This window comes from Dama dama, chromosome 33 (assembly GCF_033118175.1).
Source record: "Dama dama isolate Ldn47 chromosome 33, ASM3311817v1, whole genome shotgun sequence".
In the NCBI taxonomy this organism is placed as follows: Eukaryota; Metazoa; Chordata; class Mammalia; order Artiodactyla; family Cervidae; genus Dama; species Dama dama.
In genome coordinates this window covers 3,092,684-3,110,168 of record NC_083713.1, presented here as the reverse complement: position 1 = coordinate 3,110,168, position 17,485 = coordinate 3,092,684, and the positions used below count along the sequence as shown (strand labels likewise).

General features: G+C 47.4%; 1 long non-coding RNA gene across 3 annotated transcripts in view; it reads left to right on the top strand.

Annotated features, from left to right (window-relative positions):
- The window catches only part of LOC133051055 (uncharacterized), a 46,380-nt gene that overhangs the window by 24,292 nt on the left and 4,603 nt on the right, over positions 1 to 17,485 (top strand). For all 3 annotated transcript variants that reach the window (XR_009691766.1, XR_009691764.1, XR_009691765.1), the window contains exon 2: positions 13,108 to 13,160. This is a non-coding gene — a long non-coding RNA (uncharacterized LOC133051055). The remainder of the gene's footprint in view (positions 1 to 13,107; positions 13,161 to 17,485) is intronic.

Genomic DNA, 17,485 nt, shown 5'->3' with positions numbered 1-17,485 from the left:
GGAAACACTTCCTGTCTTGGGGTTGGGAACCTGGAGTTGAGAGCAATCTCGGCGTAGGTGTGCGTGGTTGGACTGGAGGGTTTGTGTGGAGAACTCATGTCATCAGGTCCTGGGGTGGCAGCTTTATGAGCTGCATTAGAGGGACTTGCATTGTGATCTTCGGGCCATATGGGGCCACTGAAAGATTCATGTATTAGAACAGGTAACAGGTGGTGTTCATAGCTTGTGAGATGGCGGGCAAGAGACCAGAGTCTGGGGGTTCAGTGGGAGAGAGATGCCCTCTTTGCATGAGGCAGAGGGCGTGGGGCTCAGAGCCAGCTTCCCAGATGCCATCAGTAAGCCACCAAGTCACATGAATTGGCAGCCAAGGCAGGAAGCGGGGTCTGGTAGCAACCAGCATCTTCTCCTACACCCACTGAGAAATGTATCAGTCCATTCTCTGGGTTCCAAGTGACAGAAACCAAACTCAAGCTGGCTTAGGTTTGAAAAAGATCATCAGTTGTGAAACGGTCAGGGGTGGCTGATACGGGCCCAGGCCACGCTGGCCGGGCTTTGTCTCCCGCTGTCTCTTGGCCTTGCCTTCCTCCCACCTTGTTTCTCAGGGGTCTCTCCCCGTGAGATAGATTCAGGCTTTCAGCCTTTCATGTGACCCGCCCTGGGTGACGGCAGAGGAATACCCTTTCCTGGTGACTTCAGCCAAAGTGCTCAGGAAGGTCCTTATTGGCCAGTTAGGGTCACATGACCATTCTTGAGCCTTGCGAGGACTCTTACTGGCCAGTTTTGGCCACATGCTTGTTCTTGAAGCAGCATCGGTTCTGGAAGATTCCCTGCTTTGACAGCCCTCCCCTGGGTGACATGGTGGGAGGGTCAGGGGGTGCCCCAGAGGGGCTGGAGGCTGGGCAGGGAGGAGCCCCAAAGTTCCCTTTTGCCTGGTGAGGGTTAGGGTGGGTTAGGATGGGAGGTCAGGGCAGACTTTCCTTTCGTTTGGCCAGGGAGGCTTCTGAGGCTCTGGCGCCTGAGCTTGGGTGGAGTGAGTGGCCCAGAGGGAGGGAGGCGCTGTGGGTCTGTGGCCGCTGCCCCGTGAGTCAGTCGTTCCTTCTCTTCCTCCCGCAAACGTGTATTGAAGGCCTGTTCTTCTGAATCCCTCAGAGTGTCATTTGCGTTCTTCATGCCTCTGAACTGTGCCCAGGGTTGATGCTCTGAACGTTTAACACTGGGCAGCCACCAGAGTCCTTTCTGGAAGTTTCCACAGTGCTGGACATTCATCCTTTCCTAGCCGGGGCCCGTCTGGGGGCTCTGGGTGGGTGGTGTGGCAGCTGGGGAGAGGGGCTCCGGACAGCACCTCTTTCCCAGCCTGTGTCAAGTCCTTCGGGATTTTAACAACTGGGCAGCCATGCTGGTGTGAAGCAGCCCAACTTCCTGTTTGAGCGCTCTCGGGGTGGCACTGGGGAGCTGGTGCTCACTTGCCCATCTCCCGCAGCCCTCCTCACACTCACCGCCCCCTGGCCCCCACCCCAGGTCTTCCGCGGACGGCCTGCAGAGGGAATGCACTGTTGATTTTTGTGCAGGTCGACGGAGAGAGGCCAGGGAGATGGCCCTGTAAGCGGCAGCTTTCTCCTGCTCACCCCGCTCCCTCGGCTGGGCTGTGTGGTTATTCAGATCAAATGCCCTTTCCTGTGAGGTTTGTTGAAGCCACGACCGCCCACACTTACTCTCTTTTTGCACCTAAGTTTTCTTTTTTTTTTCCCTGTGAGCAATTCAGGTTTATAGGCTTTGGAGAGTGTGCAAATATTTGATTTAAATTCAGGAAGTCTTCTCGTTTATTTTTTTCTGGGGGACGCGGCGGGGATCGGGCGGGGATGATGTGAGGACTCCAACCACCTGGTCCTGCAAGGCAGTGCTCCCAAGAGGACAGGCCAAGCCCGGGGCAGTGGGCTGGGTGACCTGTGTGAAGAGAAGGGACACAAGAGGGTACATAGTTTGGAGGCTTCTGTGGGTCTGAAACGGAGCGTGGAGCAGAAGATAAGAAGGGTGGTGCCTGCCACCTGAATACTAGCTGCCAGCTGTTGGTACTTCCTGCTGGCCAGCCATGGAGCCCATCTGATCCCTTTGACTGATCTCAGGAATCTTCTCCACAAACCTGAGTGGTGGATACCATCATCCCCATTTACAGCTGAGGAAGCCGAGCCCCGAGGTTGAGAAATGTGTCCAGGATCACCCAGCGACTCAGTGGCGATTCGAGTATGTCAGGCTCCAAGGCTCTGCCCCTGTATACTGCCCAAGGGGTGTTCATAGACGCCATGGGCTGTTTGGGGGATAACTTGTTGTTTTGTAGGTAAGTCATGTCCAACTTTGCGACGCCATGGACTGTAGCCCGCCAGGCTCCTCTGTCCATGGATTCTCCAGGCAAGAATTCTGGAGTGGGTTGCCATTTGCTTCTCCAGGGGAATCTTCTCAACCCAGGAGAACCCACATCTCCTGTCTTGGCAGGCGGATTCTTTACTGCTGAGCCACCAGGGAAATCTTTGAGGATAAGTGGCATCCTATAAATCAGAGCCTGAGGTTACTAACAAGCATTTATTCTGATGGTCAGAGCCTGCATACTGACTTGTAAGAGGGAGGAGAAAACGTGAGGGTGAGCGTAGACACAGAGGCAGTGAGCCTCAGCCTGGGGTATCAGGGAGGGAGTGAACCCAGGCATCCAGAGTTCCTGTCCCAGCCCTGCCCCAGCATCATGGGGCCTTGGGTGAGTCATACTGTTGCTAGCTTCTGGTTTCCTTTTCAGTGAAATGAGAGTAACAGCCACAATAATAGCATCTATCCTGGGCTTCCTCGGTGCTGGGTGCAGCCGTGGGACACCAGGATGGAGAGGTGTACAAATTAGGGCTTCTGCTTGGGGTGCTTGGGGATAGCAGGGAAGGAGGACCCTCCCCACTGAGGCTGCACATGAGACACGGGACAGGTCAGGCCTGGAGAACCGGAAGGGTCTCTGCCAGTTGGGGCGGGAGGGAAGCGAGCAACTTGTGGCCTGGCTCTGGTGTCAGGGTCCCCCAATCATCTGACTGTTGTCCCTGCAGCCAGAGGGAGGGACTTGTTAACAAGGGGACTTCGCTCCCCAGCTCTAGTTCTGCCTCATGCTCATATGTGTTCAGTCACGTCCGAGTCTTTGCAACCCCATGGTCTGTAGCCCGCCAGGCTCCTCTGTCCATGGGATTCTCCAGACAGGAATACTGGAGTGGGTTGCCGTTCCCTTCTCCAGGGGATCTTCCTGACCCAGGGATCAAAGCCATGTCTCCTGCTTGGCAGGCGGATTCTTTACCACCGAACCACCTGGGAAACCCCCTAGCGCTGCCTAGATAGTCCTCATCAGAACCAGCTTCCCAAGCTCTCAGATGACAGACACCGGGTCCCAGCCGTGCCGCAGTCACCTGGGAGTTTCTGCAAACACCGGTGCCCAGTCTGGGGAACAGTGTTGCTAAAAAGCTCCCCAGGTGATTGTGATCCGCAGCCTGCCCCTCCGGGGACCTGCCGCCCATTCCTGCCGAGGGGGTGGATTCATTAGGGCCAGGGATAGGTTCCAGAGACCAGATGCCTCTGGGGCGTCGCAGCTGCTCCTGGTTGCCAGCCCATTACTGTGTCCCCGGCCCTTGGGAGAGGCAACGGGGGTGGTGTTCTCCTTACAGGCGCCGGACGTGGGCTGGGCCCCGTGTCCCGTACCCCGGGGCACGAGGTGGCCGGCCCGGGGTGCGCCTGAACCCTGTGGGGCGCCTGGGCTTCCTCTGGGTGCTGCCTCCTCACTGCTCTGGGCAGGGCCTGGGTCCCTGCCCCTGGACCATGTAGGGCCATCCTCAGATGGCCTCAGAGTCTCAGCATCTCCCAGGACCCAGTGCCCGCTGCCCCAGTGGGACTCGGAGACAACCAGTCACAGGCCTGGGACCAGTCGAGCAGCCCAGCCCTGGCAGTTTAGAATCTGAACTTGATCCTGCCAGGGATGCTGGAAGTCTGGTTGAGATGATGCCCTTGCCTTCTTTTGGGTTCAGAATCACATTTTTCTAGCATTTTTACATAGCATTTTACATTTTTTACATTTTACATGGTTCATTGGCTTCCAGAGAAATCCTTTTGCGTAAGTTCTCCCAGTAACCAACCACTTTCTGAACACTGTCTCGTAGTCAACTTGTCAAGATCACAGAGGGAGAAACAAGCTTCCCCAGGGACTTGTGACATGTTTGCACATGACTGAATCAGGATTCGAACCATGATCATTCTGACTCCAAAGCTCATCCCGAGCACAGAGGTGGACCGTAGTTCCAATTATGTAAAACCAGAGACAAACTGTTCTATGTGGTGGCTACTAGCCACGCGGGGCTATTTAAATAGAAATTAATAAAAATTAAATATAATTAAAAACTGGGTTACACCAGCCAGAGTTCAGCTGCTCCGTAGTCACCTGGGTCTGGTACTTCTGTTATGGACAGTGTAGATAAGGAACATCTCCAGCAGTGCAGAAAGTTCTGTCAGTGCTGAGCTAGAGTGACCACTTGGTGGAGACACGGCTCTGGGCCCGGCTTGCACAGTGGCTGAGGACGGTTAGAGGCGGGGACATGGTGAGCCAGCTGTCTCACTTTGTTGTGTGCGTGCTAAGTTGCTTCACCTGTATCCAACCCTTTGCGACCCTGTGGACTGTAGCCCACCAGGCTCCTCTGTCCGTGGGATTCTCCAGGCAAGAATACTGGAGTGGGTTGCCATGCCCCCCTCCAGGGGATCTTCCCGACACAAGGATCAAACATCCATCTCCTCCATCGGCAGGCAGGCTCTTTACCTCTAGCACCACCTGGGAAGCCCCACGTCACTTTGTCAGTGTCCACTAATAGAGCGACCAGCTGTCCTGGTTTGCCAAGGGATTTTCAGGGACTTGGGACTTGCTTGGTTAATGCTGGGAAATTCCCAGGAACCTGAGACCTCAGTCACTCAGTTCACTGCACTGTGTCCACGTAGACCTCCTGCTTGTACTGAGGTCCAGGACACAAGAGTTGGAACAGAGTTGCTCCAAGGTCAAGCGTCGGGGGAAGCTAGCTGATGAAGTGGCAGCATAATCTGGGAGGAGTGCTCTGAGAAAGGGGAGTATCAGGTAGGATGTCCCCAGAAGCCTTCCCCTAAAGGGGGTGTGGCTGAGCTGAGAGCAGACACCTAGACGCAGTTAATCAGATGAAGGAGTTTGGAAGCTCAGTAGTCAGCCCTGGGTAGTTAGGAGTCGGAAATCTTGGGAGCTGGTTCTGACTCCACTGTGATCCTGCTGTCTTCATTGCAGGCAAGTTCCTTTCCTTCTACGTGTCAGATTCTCCCGTTTATAAAACCAGGCATTTAGACCAGACACGCCCAATAACATTCTCTGCCTTCACCTATGTCACGCTTTCAAGTAAATCGTGATATGTCTTTAATGGTGGCACAGTTTGAAAAGGGTAGGACTAGGGCTGACCCACAGGGTTGCGGTTTTGCTGAGATGGTACTGAGTCTGGCTGTTCAGTCTCCAAGAAGTCTTCTCTTCCTCTTTCACCTCCTTTTTAATTTATTTTTTTAATTGAAGTATAGTGGGTTTACAATGTTGTGTTAATTTCTGCTCTACAGCAAAGTGGTTCGTTATACATACATATATTCTTTTTCTATTATGGTTTATCACAGGAGATATATATATATATATATATATTTAATATTTATTTATTTAGCTGTGCTGGGTCTCAGCTGCAGCACACAGGATCTTTAGCTGCGGCATGTGGAGTCTAGTTCCCTGACCAGGGGTCAGACATGCACCCCGTGCTTTAGAAGCATGGAGACTTGCTTAGCCACTGGACCACCAGGGAGGCCCCCAAAGTGGCATATGACTGTCAAGATTAGGTGATGGGAGTTGAGAGGGCAGTGCAATTGATGAAAGCTGCAGTAGTTGTCTTAACATTGTTATCCACAACCATTTATCTCCTGTGTGCTTATTTATTTTCATTTCCTAATTTCTGATTTCGGGTTGCTCCTGTGACCCTATCCTTTGCATTTCCTTGTCACCCCTGGTCAGAGTCACACTGCGTCACAGTAGCCAATCTGCACACTGTCCTTGGAGCCTGAAATCCTTGAAGATGGGAGCTCTGTCCTCCTCTCCATCTCCCTGTGCCTCTGGAGCTGTCTGGCATGTGATAGTCAATCAAGATATTCTTTTTTTTTTTGTTTGTTTTTTTCAATCAAGATATTCTTATTGAGTAACCCAAGCTATTACTTGCCAAAGGCCCATGCGTGGTCACTTTTGACTTTGTTGTGGTTGTCAGGGCTACTGTTATAAAATGCTACAGACTGGGAGCTTATAAACAATAGCCGTATAGTTCCCACTGTTCCGGAGGCTGAACACCTGAGATCCAGGCACCAGCATGCTTGGGCAGGGGCTCTTCTCTCATTGTGTGCTCACGTGATGGGAGGAGTGAGGGAGCTGTCTGGGGCCTCACTTACGAGGGCACTAATCCCATTCATGAGGGCTCCACCCTCATGACCTCTCAAAGGCCCAACCTCCTACAACCATCACACTGGGGAGTTAGGATTCCAACATGGGAATTTGGAAGGGGGGGACACAAACATTCAGACCAGTAATACTTGTTATGATATGTATAATAATTATTATATATATAATATGCATATAAATGATGCTGAAGCTCCAGTACTTTGACCCCCTGATGCCAAGAGCCGACTCATTGGAAAACTCCCTGATGATGGAAAGATTGAAGGCAGGAGGAGAAGGAGACAACAAAGGATGAGATGGTTGGATGGTGTCACCGACTCAATGGACATGAATTTGAGCAAACTCCAGGAGATAGTGGTGGACAGGGCAGCCTGGCATGCTGCAGTCCATGGGGTCGCAAAGAATCAGACACGTTTTAGTGACCAAACAACAACAGCACATCTAGAAAAGTGCACATCATGATTATTTTTGCGTGTCTATTGATTTGAAACATGAAATGGCAGCTGTTTGGAGTTCGAAGGATAAAGGAAGCAAACAGTGGCATGCTCAGGTGTGAACCATGGAAGGGTCTCCTGCTCACAATGTAATCCTGAAGCAAATAGAGTAGATCTTCCAGTCTGGCTGTTGAATGCCTCCTCTGCTTAGCACAACAGGAGACAGATGCTGACTGTCTTAATTCATCCAAGCAGGGCAACAGGAGGTTTGGAAATGTTCTTAGTAAAACTTTCTCATCTTGATTAATAAATTATATATAGATATATATTTTTTTACACAGATATTTGTTCTCTTAGTTAGAACTGAGGGGTAATGTGAACATATAGAAAAATCGCCTTCCTAATACAGGCTCAGGGAGGCAGTGGTAGGGAAAAGTTGGATTAAGAGGGCACTTTGAACTAATTGCAGTGTTAGCTTTTCCAAGTGACTGTGGAAACTGCTGAGTGTTCACAAGTAGCTTTTGTCGGGCCCCCTTGAATGTGCAAGATAAGCTAGCTACCTGTGCAGTGACCACATTTAATATTTTTTCACAAATTTATAAAAAGAGTGTGCTTAAAACAATTTTTTTAAAGTTTGTTAAATATTGCTGTGGGGAGTTTGGGATCCGTATGTATATACTGCTATATTTAAAATGGATAACCAACGAAGTCCTATTATATAGCACAGGAGTTCTGCTCAGTGTTATGTGGTGGCCTGGATGGGAGGGGAGTTTGGGAGAGAATGGGGAGAGGGAGAGAGAGAGAGAGAGAGAGAGAGATGGTTGAATCCCTTTTCTGTCCACCTGAAACTATCACAACATTGTTAATTGGCTATTCTCCAATATAAAATAAAAAGTTAAAAAAATATTGCCCTGCTAATATTTTTACATTCTAAGTCCTTTAAATAAAATTTCAGCCTAAGTTATGCAGATTATCATGAATCCTGAATAATAATACTTATTATAAATAACATTTGTTGAGTATTTAGTACATATTAGCCACTGTTCTAGGGAAAAGTTTTATTAAATAAGTGATTAGGAGTTGTTGGAAATAGTACAGAGCTCTTGTAATTGAATAGGATTATGGGTATATGTTTATAATTTTATTAACATATAGATATTTTTATTATTATTAACCTAGGGATAGAATGAATCAAGGCTAAGAAAAAACAGCAAGTGATAAACAAACCAATAAAATTACAAGGTGAATTCACTGAGGAGGAGTAATTGCTTGAATTATTATTTTTTTGCCTAATTAACATTTATTAAGTGTCTTCTGGGTAACAGGCCCTGTTAGGTACTTTCACATCTGCTGTTTTATTTCGTTACAGTGCCTTCATCTCTCACAGATAAGGTCTCCCATGGGCTTTCTCTGACTAATGAGTGGTTTGCAGTCCTGTTTGGGCCGTACAGTCACCTAGGGATCTTGGGAAAACTATAGTGCTGAGGTTTCGTCCTTAGAGATTCTGTTTTAATTGTGCAGGCTGGGGACCCAGCAGTGGTATTTTTAAAGATTTTCCTCCTGCCCTTGTGAATTTTGGTTGAGCCGGAGTGAGAACCGCTGTGCTGGGCCGTTTGAGATGTTATTTCACTGGCACGAAAGTATTGCTTTAAACTCCTCAGTGATGAGCAGCCGTTGCAAGCTTGGGGGTTTGCTGTACTAGGTGGGTGTAAGTAAAACATCTGTTTTCCTTTGTCTGTTTCCTATGAAATGGGATATGGAAAGTGTCAGAATAATGATTGAGTGAAGCAGGCTGGAAGATGTCACCCTCAATGTCTCAGACCCAGAATTTCCAGGTGCACTTAATGTGTCACCTGCGTTTTGCTCTGTGGTGGTTTCAGAAACATCATGCCAGTGACTTGCATAATAAGTTTGTTTTTGTTTTGTTTAAGCAACTTCTACTCTAAAAGGTGCGTGCATGTTGAGTCGCTTCAGTGGTGTCAGTTGTGACCCCACGGACTGTAGCCCACTAGGCTCCTCTGTCCATGGGATTCTCCAGGAGAGCATAGTGGAGTGGGTTGCCATGCCCTCCTCCAGGGGGTCTTCCCAATCCAGGATCAAACCCACGTCTCTTATGTCCCCTGCATTGGCAAGCGGACCCATTCCCACTAGTGCCAGCTGGGCTCCTTTAAGTGAAATACATACATTAGTACAGAGTATCGATCTGTGAATAAAAACTTTAATAAGAGGACACAGGAATTATAAGGAATTCTTTTGGTGGAAGGGTTATATAGGTCACAACGCCCTCCTTAAAAATTGTGTTTGCTGTCACAGTAAAGTTAATATCAAAACATTAAAAAAAACAAGAGTGTTCAGGGAGCTCAGCTTTCCTTTAAAAATTGTTATAGCCTGAGATCACATTACAGAGAATTAAAAAGTGATCCATAATCCAAGAACATACCCAGTCCCTAAAAAAGTTTTTTTAGTCATCTTCCAAAATAGGTGTGCTTCAGTGGGAGCTCTAGTCCTGCCTAGAGAATCCCAGGGCTCGTGAAAGTGTGACGTAATTGGTGGTCAGGTAAAGGGAAGATTTCATTAGACCTGCCAAGTACTTTCCCCTAAAACAAGCAACGTTTCTGGTAGGGGCAACTAGATCGCCTTCCGTTTAAGACCGTTGTCCCACCTTTTTTTTTTTTTTGAATATTTATTTATTTGGCTGTGCTGGGTCTTAGATATAGCATGTGGGATCTTTAGTAGTGGCATGCAGGATCTAGTTCCCTGATCAGGGATCGAACCCAGGCCGGCTGCATTGGGAGCTCAGAGTCTTATCCACTGGACCACCAGGAAAGTCCCTGTTGTCCCCCTTTTAAAAACATTTTACTGCGTTAGCTAAGAGACCTTGGGCAAGTCATATCATCCTTTTGGACCTGAGGCTCTTCGCTGGTATCATGAGTGGCGGGGGCGTTAGTTTTCCCGTGGGGCTTTGCTGAGCGTCTGCAGTGGCTTAGGGAGCCCTGGGGGAGGGTGTTGAGTGACACCTCTCTGGGTTTCTGTCTGAGGGCAGCTCTGAATGGGTGCTTCTTTGCAGAGACATTAAATCCATTCATGTCTGCATGCATTTTTGAGGACCTGGTATGAACCAAGGGTCAATACCAGGGCGGGGGACAGCAGAATCACCAAAACGAGTGTACACCCTCAGGTAGCTTCAAGTGTCCTGGAGGCGACAGTCTACACGGATAATTCAGCATTTCTTCAGCTAGGTCACGGGCTGGGTGGGAGAAGGACGTTGGGCAAATGACTGTGTGAGTGAGTCCTGGGTGCTTTTTTTTTTTTAAGAAACAAATGACAAGTAGGGGACAGCTCCCTCCTTGAGTCACTGGCTAGTCACTCCCGAAGGGAAAGGAAAGAGGAAGGACAGGACCCACGTGGGAGGCTTGGCACTTCCCCGAGTGGACTCAGGGACGTGGCTGTGCTGGTGCAAGGGCTGTCAGGCCAAGGGGAGGATCTGGGGTCTCAAAAGACCACAGGGTCAGCCCTCAGGACTGGGAGGGACTCTGGACGTGTTTGAAAGTGTTAGTCGCTCAGTCGTGTCCGAGTCTTTGCCGTCCCATGGACTATAGCCCACCAGGCTCCTGTGTCCGTGGGAATTTCTGGGCATGAATACTGGATTGGGTTGCCATTTCCCTCTCCAAACCCTAGGTCAAGGTCCTCGAATTTGGTCCAAGGGTCTTATAATTGATGTGGCTGGGATTCTGTGAATGTTTGACCCTGAGAGGTCTCCTAGTCCAGGCAAGTTGCCCTGGCAAGCCCACCTGCTTGCGAGTCCAGGTCTCCGTACCCGATGTCCTTCTTCCTGCCTCTTGTGCTTGACATTGTGAACCAGCCATCCTGACTATGGGCCTTCCCATATGCTGCCAGTTTTGCTTGGATCCCTCTCAGTTGGGCAAATTCTAACTTGTCTTTTTGTTCGCAGCTTAGATAACACCTCCTTGGGGGACGTCTTCCTTGCACCCAGCACTTTCCCTCTCCTGTGGAATTAATTAAATACCCTCTTCTGTGGTTGCCCAGCACCTGTACTCATCAGAAGCACAGCATCTTAACCATTGAACTGCCAAGGAAGCCTTTATTCCACTAATTAATGAGAGCCCTTTGTGGCTGGGACAGTTTAATTCCTGGAATTAATCCCATGGCCACATGCTTGGCATGTTGTAGGTGCTCAGCAGATGGATCGTGAGTGAATGAGTGTCCTCACTTGACCGCAGTGGCTACAGAAACTCAGAAAGGTTCAGTGACTTACCCAAAGTCACACCGCTCTGAAAGAGTGGCTAGAGCCCATGCTGTGAGTCTAAGGAGGAAAAAAGATCAGGTCCAGTTTCTAGAGTCTCCCATCCGAGTACTAACCAGGCCTGACGCTGCTTAGTTTCTGAGATCAGATGAGACCAGGCGTGTTCAGAGTGGTATGGCGGTAGACTGGTTTCTAGAGTCACAGTCCAGCTTTTCTCTGTCCACAGAGAGGAAGTGAGGGGAAGTCACCCTTGTTTTGAGATGACTTCCCTTCTACGGGAGACATACTCTGTTTCCTGGTTTGTCTCTAAGTGATGGGAAGACCAGCTTCATCTTCATGTTCTTAAAGACTTTTGTGAGAGCGAATTAGTATACTTTTTTCTAATTTCTAGGACTTTTGCCCAGGACCTTAAAAAAATTGTTCCCAAGTAAACAGCTTGTCTTATTTTCTGCTTTGTGAATCTGGCAAGTGCATACACACAACACACACACAGAGTGTGGACCTTGTGCTTACCTGTGAGGTCTGAACTTGTGAGCATGCTTGGTTGTTGTTTAATCGGTAAGTCATGTCTGCCTCTTTTGCGGCCCAGTGGACTGCAGCCCGCCAGGCTCCTCTGTCCGTGGGATTTCTCAGGCGAGAATACTGGAGTGGGTTGCCATGCCCTCCTCTAGGGGATCTGCACGACCCAGGGATTGAACCTGCGTCTCCTGCATTGGCAGGCAGGTTCTTTATCACTGAGCCACCAGGGAAACTTGGTATGCCTATGTTGTTCTAAATGGAATGGCTCTTTTCTTTGGCCACTGAGCAATTTTGTGATTATTCTTGAAAAGGGAATTTTAAACCACATTCAGGCGACAGCAGAAAGGAAACCGGTACTGGCGAACGAGAGGATTGGTGGCAACGCAGCCAGAGTGGTTGACGTGATCAGCTGATAACGTTCCCCCACGACAATTAGGCAGGGCCCCCAAATCTTTTGTGAATAAAGGGAGGCTGGTTAAGCGGCTTCCGGTAGTCTCAGTCCCGGATGACAAGGAAAAAGAAGACACCTCAGGCAGCTAAAGATTTAATCAAAATGAGAGCCAGAAAAAAAGCATTCTCTTTCTCTTACAGGCAATAATGAGTGTCTAGACACTGCAGACCTTGCTCTGATCTTTACACTTGATGCTGATGAATGGGTTGGAATGGGATATTATTTAACTTGGGTTTTGTGAAAACTCCCTTTGATTCATAAGCTTTTGTGAATCTCTTTTGTAAGAGATTTTTGAGGGTGACAACGATGGTGTGATGTACGTTTGTTTTCCTTTCTCTGTGGTGTAGACACCTAAAGCGGGAAGCGAGTCAGGGATGGAATGACTGAGACCAGTTCAAATTCAAGTTGAGCTGAGTGTTTTTCTGAAACCCGGACTTGCTGAGGTAGCCCAGAGTCCCAGCATCCTTTATCAGAGAATTATGAGTCTGAAAGGACAGCCACGCTCCACCCTCTATGTCCCGGGGACAATGCAGTCCAGCCAAACTGTGCCCCTCCATCAGAGGAGTTTGGCTTGGGCTTGCTCTTTACTTGCTCTGCAACCTCCAGCAGTTTACTTGACTTGAATATATAAAGAACTCTTACAATTTGACATCTCCGAATCTCCATTTCCTTTTTTTTTTTTAAATATCTTCATTTCTTTATTTGTCATATACCAGACTGTTTTGAACATTAAATGAGAAAACATTTGTAAAACATCGTCTATGAAATATAATGGTCTGGAGGAATATTATTTGGCTTGAAATACTACTGGACAGAAATGTTTTATTGGGTTGTTCCTCTTGGTACAGGAGAAAAACAGTAGTGATTAGGATTTACTGGAGGCTTTTGTGTGCTGGGGACTTGTGACTTGCCTAATCCTTGCTATATCTCTGTTTTGCAGGAGAAGAAACTGAACCCTGGAGTTTGAGTAATTTGTTCAAGGTTACCAAGTTGGTAAGTGACAGAACCGGATTTGATTGTGGCCCCCTGGCTTCAGAACTAAGAGCTTCATTTGAATTGTCTTGAGCCTCACAATAGCCCTCAAGAGCTGAGGTTCAGAGAAGTAACTTTCCCAAGTTCTTTTCCCTGGTAAAGGGTTGTCTGAGTCTGTTCAGGCCGCTGGAGCAGAGTGCCATAGACGGGGTTGCATGTAAACAACAGAAATTTAATTCTCACAATTCTGGAGGTTGGCAAGTTCAAGATCAAGATGCTGGCAGATTCAGTGTCTGGTGAAGGCCCACTTCCTGTTTCTTTGTGCTATACCCTCACATGGTGGAAGAGGCAAGAGAACTTTCTGAGGTCTCTTTCCTACGGGCACTAATCCCATCCATGAAGGCCCTACCCTCGTGACCTAATCACTCCTGAATACCCTCATGTTGGGGGTTAGGTTCCAACATACGAATTTGGAAAGGGGATGCCAACAGGCCCTTTCAGAGTTGACTGAGAAATAATAACTATATCTAGGGGAGCTCATCAGAAAGGGAAGTCCCCAAGTGTCAAAAACGGAGAGAAATCCAAGCCAAATGGTTGTATGAGCTGAAGGCACAATAACTTATGGGGCTTTTGCACCCACAAAGCCACTGTAGAGTCTGGGGGTTAAGGTTTTGAGACCACAGTGGGCCTAGAAATGAGACTTGGGCCCAAGGTAGACATGAATTTCCAGGAGCCTTAAACATTACACGTCTTCATGAGAAAGGACTGGAAAAGCCCCACTGTCTGGAGAAACAGAGAGGAAGCTTTTTTTGAGTGGAAAGAAAGTCACCAGGAAGAAATGAAAAATCTGGGGCTATACCATATGTGGTTGTGAAATCTATATTGTTATTATCACAAGATGTGAGAACTTGAGTTGGGAAATTAACAGAAAAACTGGCTGTCTACTGTGGGACTCTCTAGCACAACACTAGGGATTGTGTTGTGTGTTTACACAGTCACTCCACTGGGTTATTTCAACAACCCAGACCTGACAGACACCTGCAGAAAGAACTCTGAAGATGAGTGCGTAATTAAGTCATATGGACTATTCAGGAAAGGAGTGACTTTGAGTTGAAAGTAAAAAGCCATCCAAAAGAGACTATAGACAGTATATTTTTAAATGATTAAAAACTAAAGAGGATACAAAAATGCAATGAAAGGTGGAAAACGAATAAGTTGATTTGAAAAGCTGCCACATAGAAGTGAAAAACAGTCATTGAAACTAAAATCCAACAAAAGCGTTAACTGACAGACTAGATGTCGTGAAAGATACTTAGTGAACTGGAAGACAGTAATAACAGTTTATGTCTGTTTAGTCCTTAGTATGTGCCAGCCACTGTTCTGTGTCCTTGTATTAACTCATTTAATCCTCAGAACAAACATCTAAGGAAGGCATTATCATTATCATCTGTGCTTTACAAAGAAACTAAGGTGTAGTAGTTTAAACCACTTGCCCAAGGTCACAGAGCTGCTAATGGCGGAGTTGGGATTTGACCCTGGCTGTCTTCCAGTGTAGCCTAGAGTCTGTGTGTGCGATTACTGCGCTGTAGGGTATCATTAAGAATAAGCACTAAGCAATAAAGAGATGGGAATGCAGTGGAGAGACATAGAGGAGCGGAGTATTCTCACTCACATACATATCCTGAAAAGATCTTTAGTAAAATGGACATGGAACAATGAACTGGTTCCAAATTGGAAAAGGAGGAGAGGGTCTGCTTATGTCTCAGCACAGGGAATAGGGGAGAGGCAGCATGAGAAGACAGAATGATCAGCTGTCCCTTCAGATCTCCTCCTCCAGCAACGAGCTGGGTGAGCCTGGGGGAGGAGAGGCCCCAGAGGCCTGTAGAGAAGGCCTCACAGCAAAATCTGAGGCTGGTTTACGGCGACAGTTTACAGCTTGTCAGATTGGGGGGTGAGGTGCTGGGAGTGCAAAGAAGGCTTAGGGCTTGGGGCCAATGTCTGAGAAGCCCCCCCACTGCCTCCCATTCCTCTCACTAAGATGCACTGATAAATCATTTTATGGACCCCTAAAAAGGTTACAAGGACGTCCCTGGTGGGCTAGTGGTTAAGATTTTGCTTTCCAAGACAGGGGGCAAGGGGTCCATCCTTAGTGGTTGGAGCGAAGATCCCACAATGCCTAGGGGCCAAAAAACCAAAACATAAAAAGAAGCAATATCATAACAAAGTCAATAAAGACTTTAAAAATGGTCCACACACACAAAAAAACACTTTAAAAAAATATAAGGGTTACAAACTTTTTGATACATCTTTTCTGGGTTCTACTCAGGAGCCAAGGACCTTTGTTAGAATGTCAGGTCCAACTGTCCTCCAGGGCTTTCCTCTTTCCCCAAAGTATAACCTGAAGTTCTTTCTGAGGTCTGCAGGGTGCTTTAGGACCCAGCGGTGCCCTGCTGCCTCTTCTGACTTCCTTTCTCCCCTCAGCCTCCCTCAGGGCCCCAAACGCCTTTGCTTTTCTCTAATTCAAGCTACCAAGCCTTGGTCCTTGTGGTCCCCAGACTTCACAGGGCTTGTGCCCTCCCACTCATTCTGGCCTCTTTCTCCAAATTTATTAGTTTCCCGGGGCAGCCATGACAGAATACCACAGACTGGGTGGCTTAAATAATGGAAATTAGTTTCCTCACCATTCTGGAGGCTGAAAGTCTAAGATGAAGATGCCAGCAGGCTGGTTTCTTCTGAGAGCTGTGAGGGAAGGATCAGCTCCTGTTCTCTCTCCTTGGCTTACACGTGGCCAACTTGTCCCAGTGTCCTCCTTCTATGTGTTGATGTCCAAATTTCTTCTTCTTGAAAAGATCCCAGTCATAAGGGATTAGGGGTTACCCTAATGATCTCATCGTAGCTTATCACCACTCTAAAGAACCTATCTCTAAATATGGTCACGTTTTGAGGTACTGGCGGTCGGGACTTCAACATACAGATTTTAGGGGGACAGTTTTATGGAACCGTAAAGCCCATAATGGGCTTCCGTGGTGGTTCAGCGTTAAAGAATTTGCCTGCGATGCAGGAAAAGAATATACAACCAGAAGCATTTCTCCCAGTGTTTTGCTGTTGTTGTTGTTGTTCTTTAATAAGCACATACGTGGACTTCCTAGATAGAGCTAGTGGTGAAGGACCCGTCTGCCAATGCAGGAGATATCAGAGACATGTAAGTTTGATCACTAGGTCAAGAAGATCCACTGGAGGAGGGAATGGCAGCCCACTCCAGTATTCTTGCCTGGAGAATCCCAGGGCCAGAAGAGCCAGGGGGACTACAGTCCATGGGATCACACAGAGTCGGACAGGACTGAAGTGACTTAGTATGCATCCACACAAGCCTTTTATCATGGAAGACTCCCTGATACATCCAAAATAGTGTCCTTATTAAGTGGCATACATTTATTGTCCTTTTTTTTTTAAAGGTCATCTTCTACCTCAGTGTTACCCCTAGAGGGCCAAATTCTTTGTTTTGTTAATCGATGTATCTCTAGTGCCTAATTGGAAAGTAGCAGGCCCCCAATAAATATTCATGAAAGGATGAATGTATATTATGAAGACATTACAAATTACTCTGCAAAAAACAATGACAGAGAATGCTGTTCAAGGTATGTTGTTAAATGAAGAAAGCACACTTTAGAAAGCTGCCTGCTTAGCATGGTTTCATTTTAAAATCATACACATGTAATTTATCTTTATTAAAAGAAAGCTTAGAGAACAAAAATAAATAAATCTTGGAAAGACATGCAACAAAATAATAGTGGGTGGCTTTGGAGGTGAGATTTTGATTTCTCATATATGTGTATTTTCTAATTTCTCTTTAGTGAATATGTATTACCTCTGTAAGAGAAAAAAGACAATACATTTATCAAAAGTTAATAGAACATATTTTCCTGTAACTTATAACTGACTGTTATGTTAAGAGAGAAAAAAACACATTATTTGTCCTTTTCACTGGGGAATGGTAGGAAATACAGTGAATGGGCAGTCTCTTGGAGCCCAATGACTGAGAGCACAGCCCATGGAATCTGCCCAGCCTGGATTCAAGCCCTCATGTGTCACTTTCTAGATTTGTCATCTCAGGCGTACTTGCCAATTGTACTGAGTCTCAGCTTCTTGTCTGTACAATGGGCCAACGGTACACACAGGGCTTGGGGCTGCCTTCCATCGCTGGCCCAGGCTGGAATTTGGTTCTTTTGAGCTCAATGATTAGACACCAAAGGTCAAGGACCAATCCAAGGATCTGATTCTTCTTTAGTCTCTGGTTAAGAACAGGCCAGGCAACATCCAGAGTACCCCATGCATTGCTTCTCGGC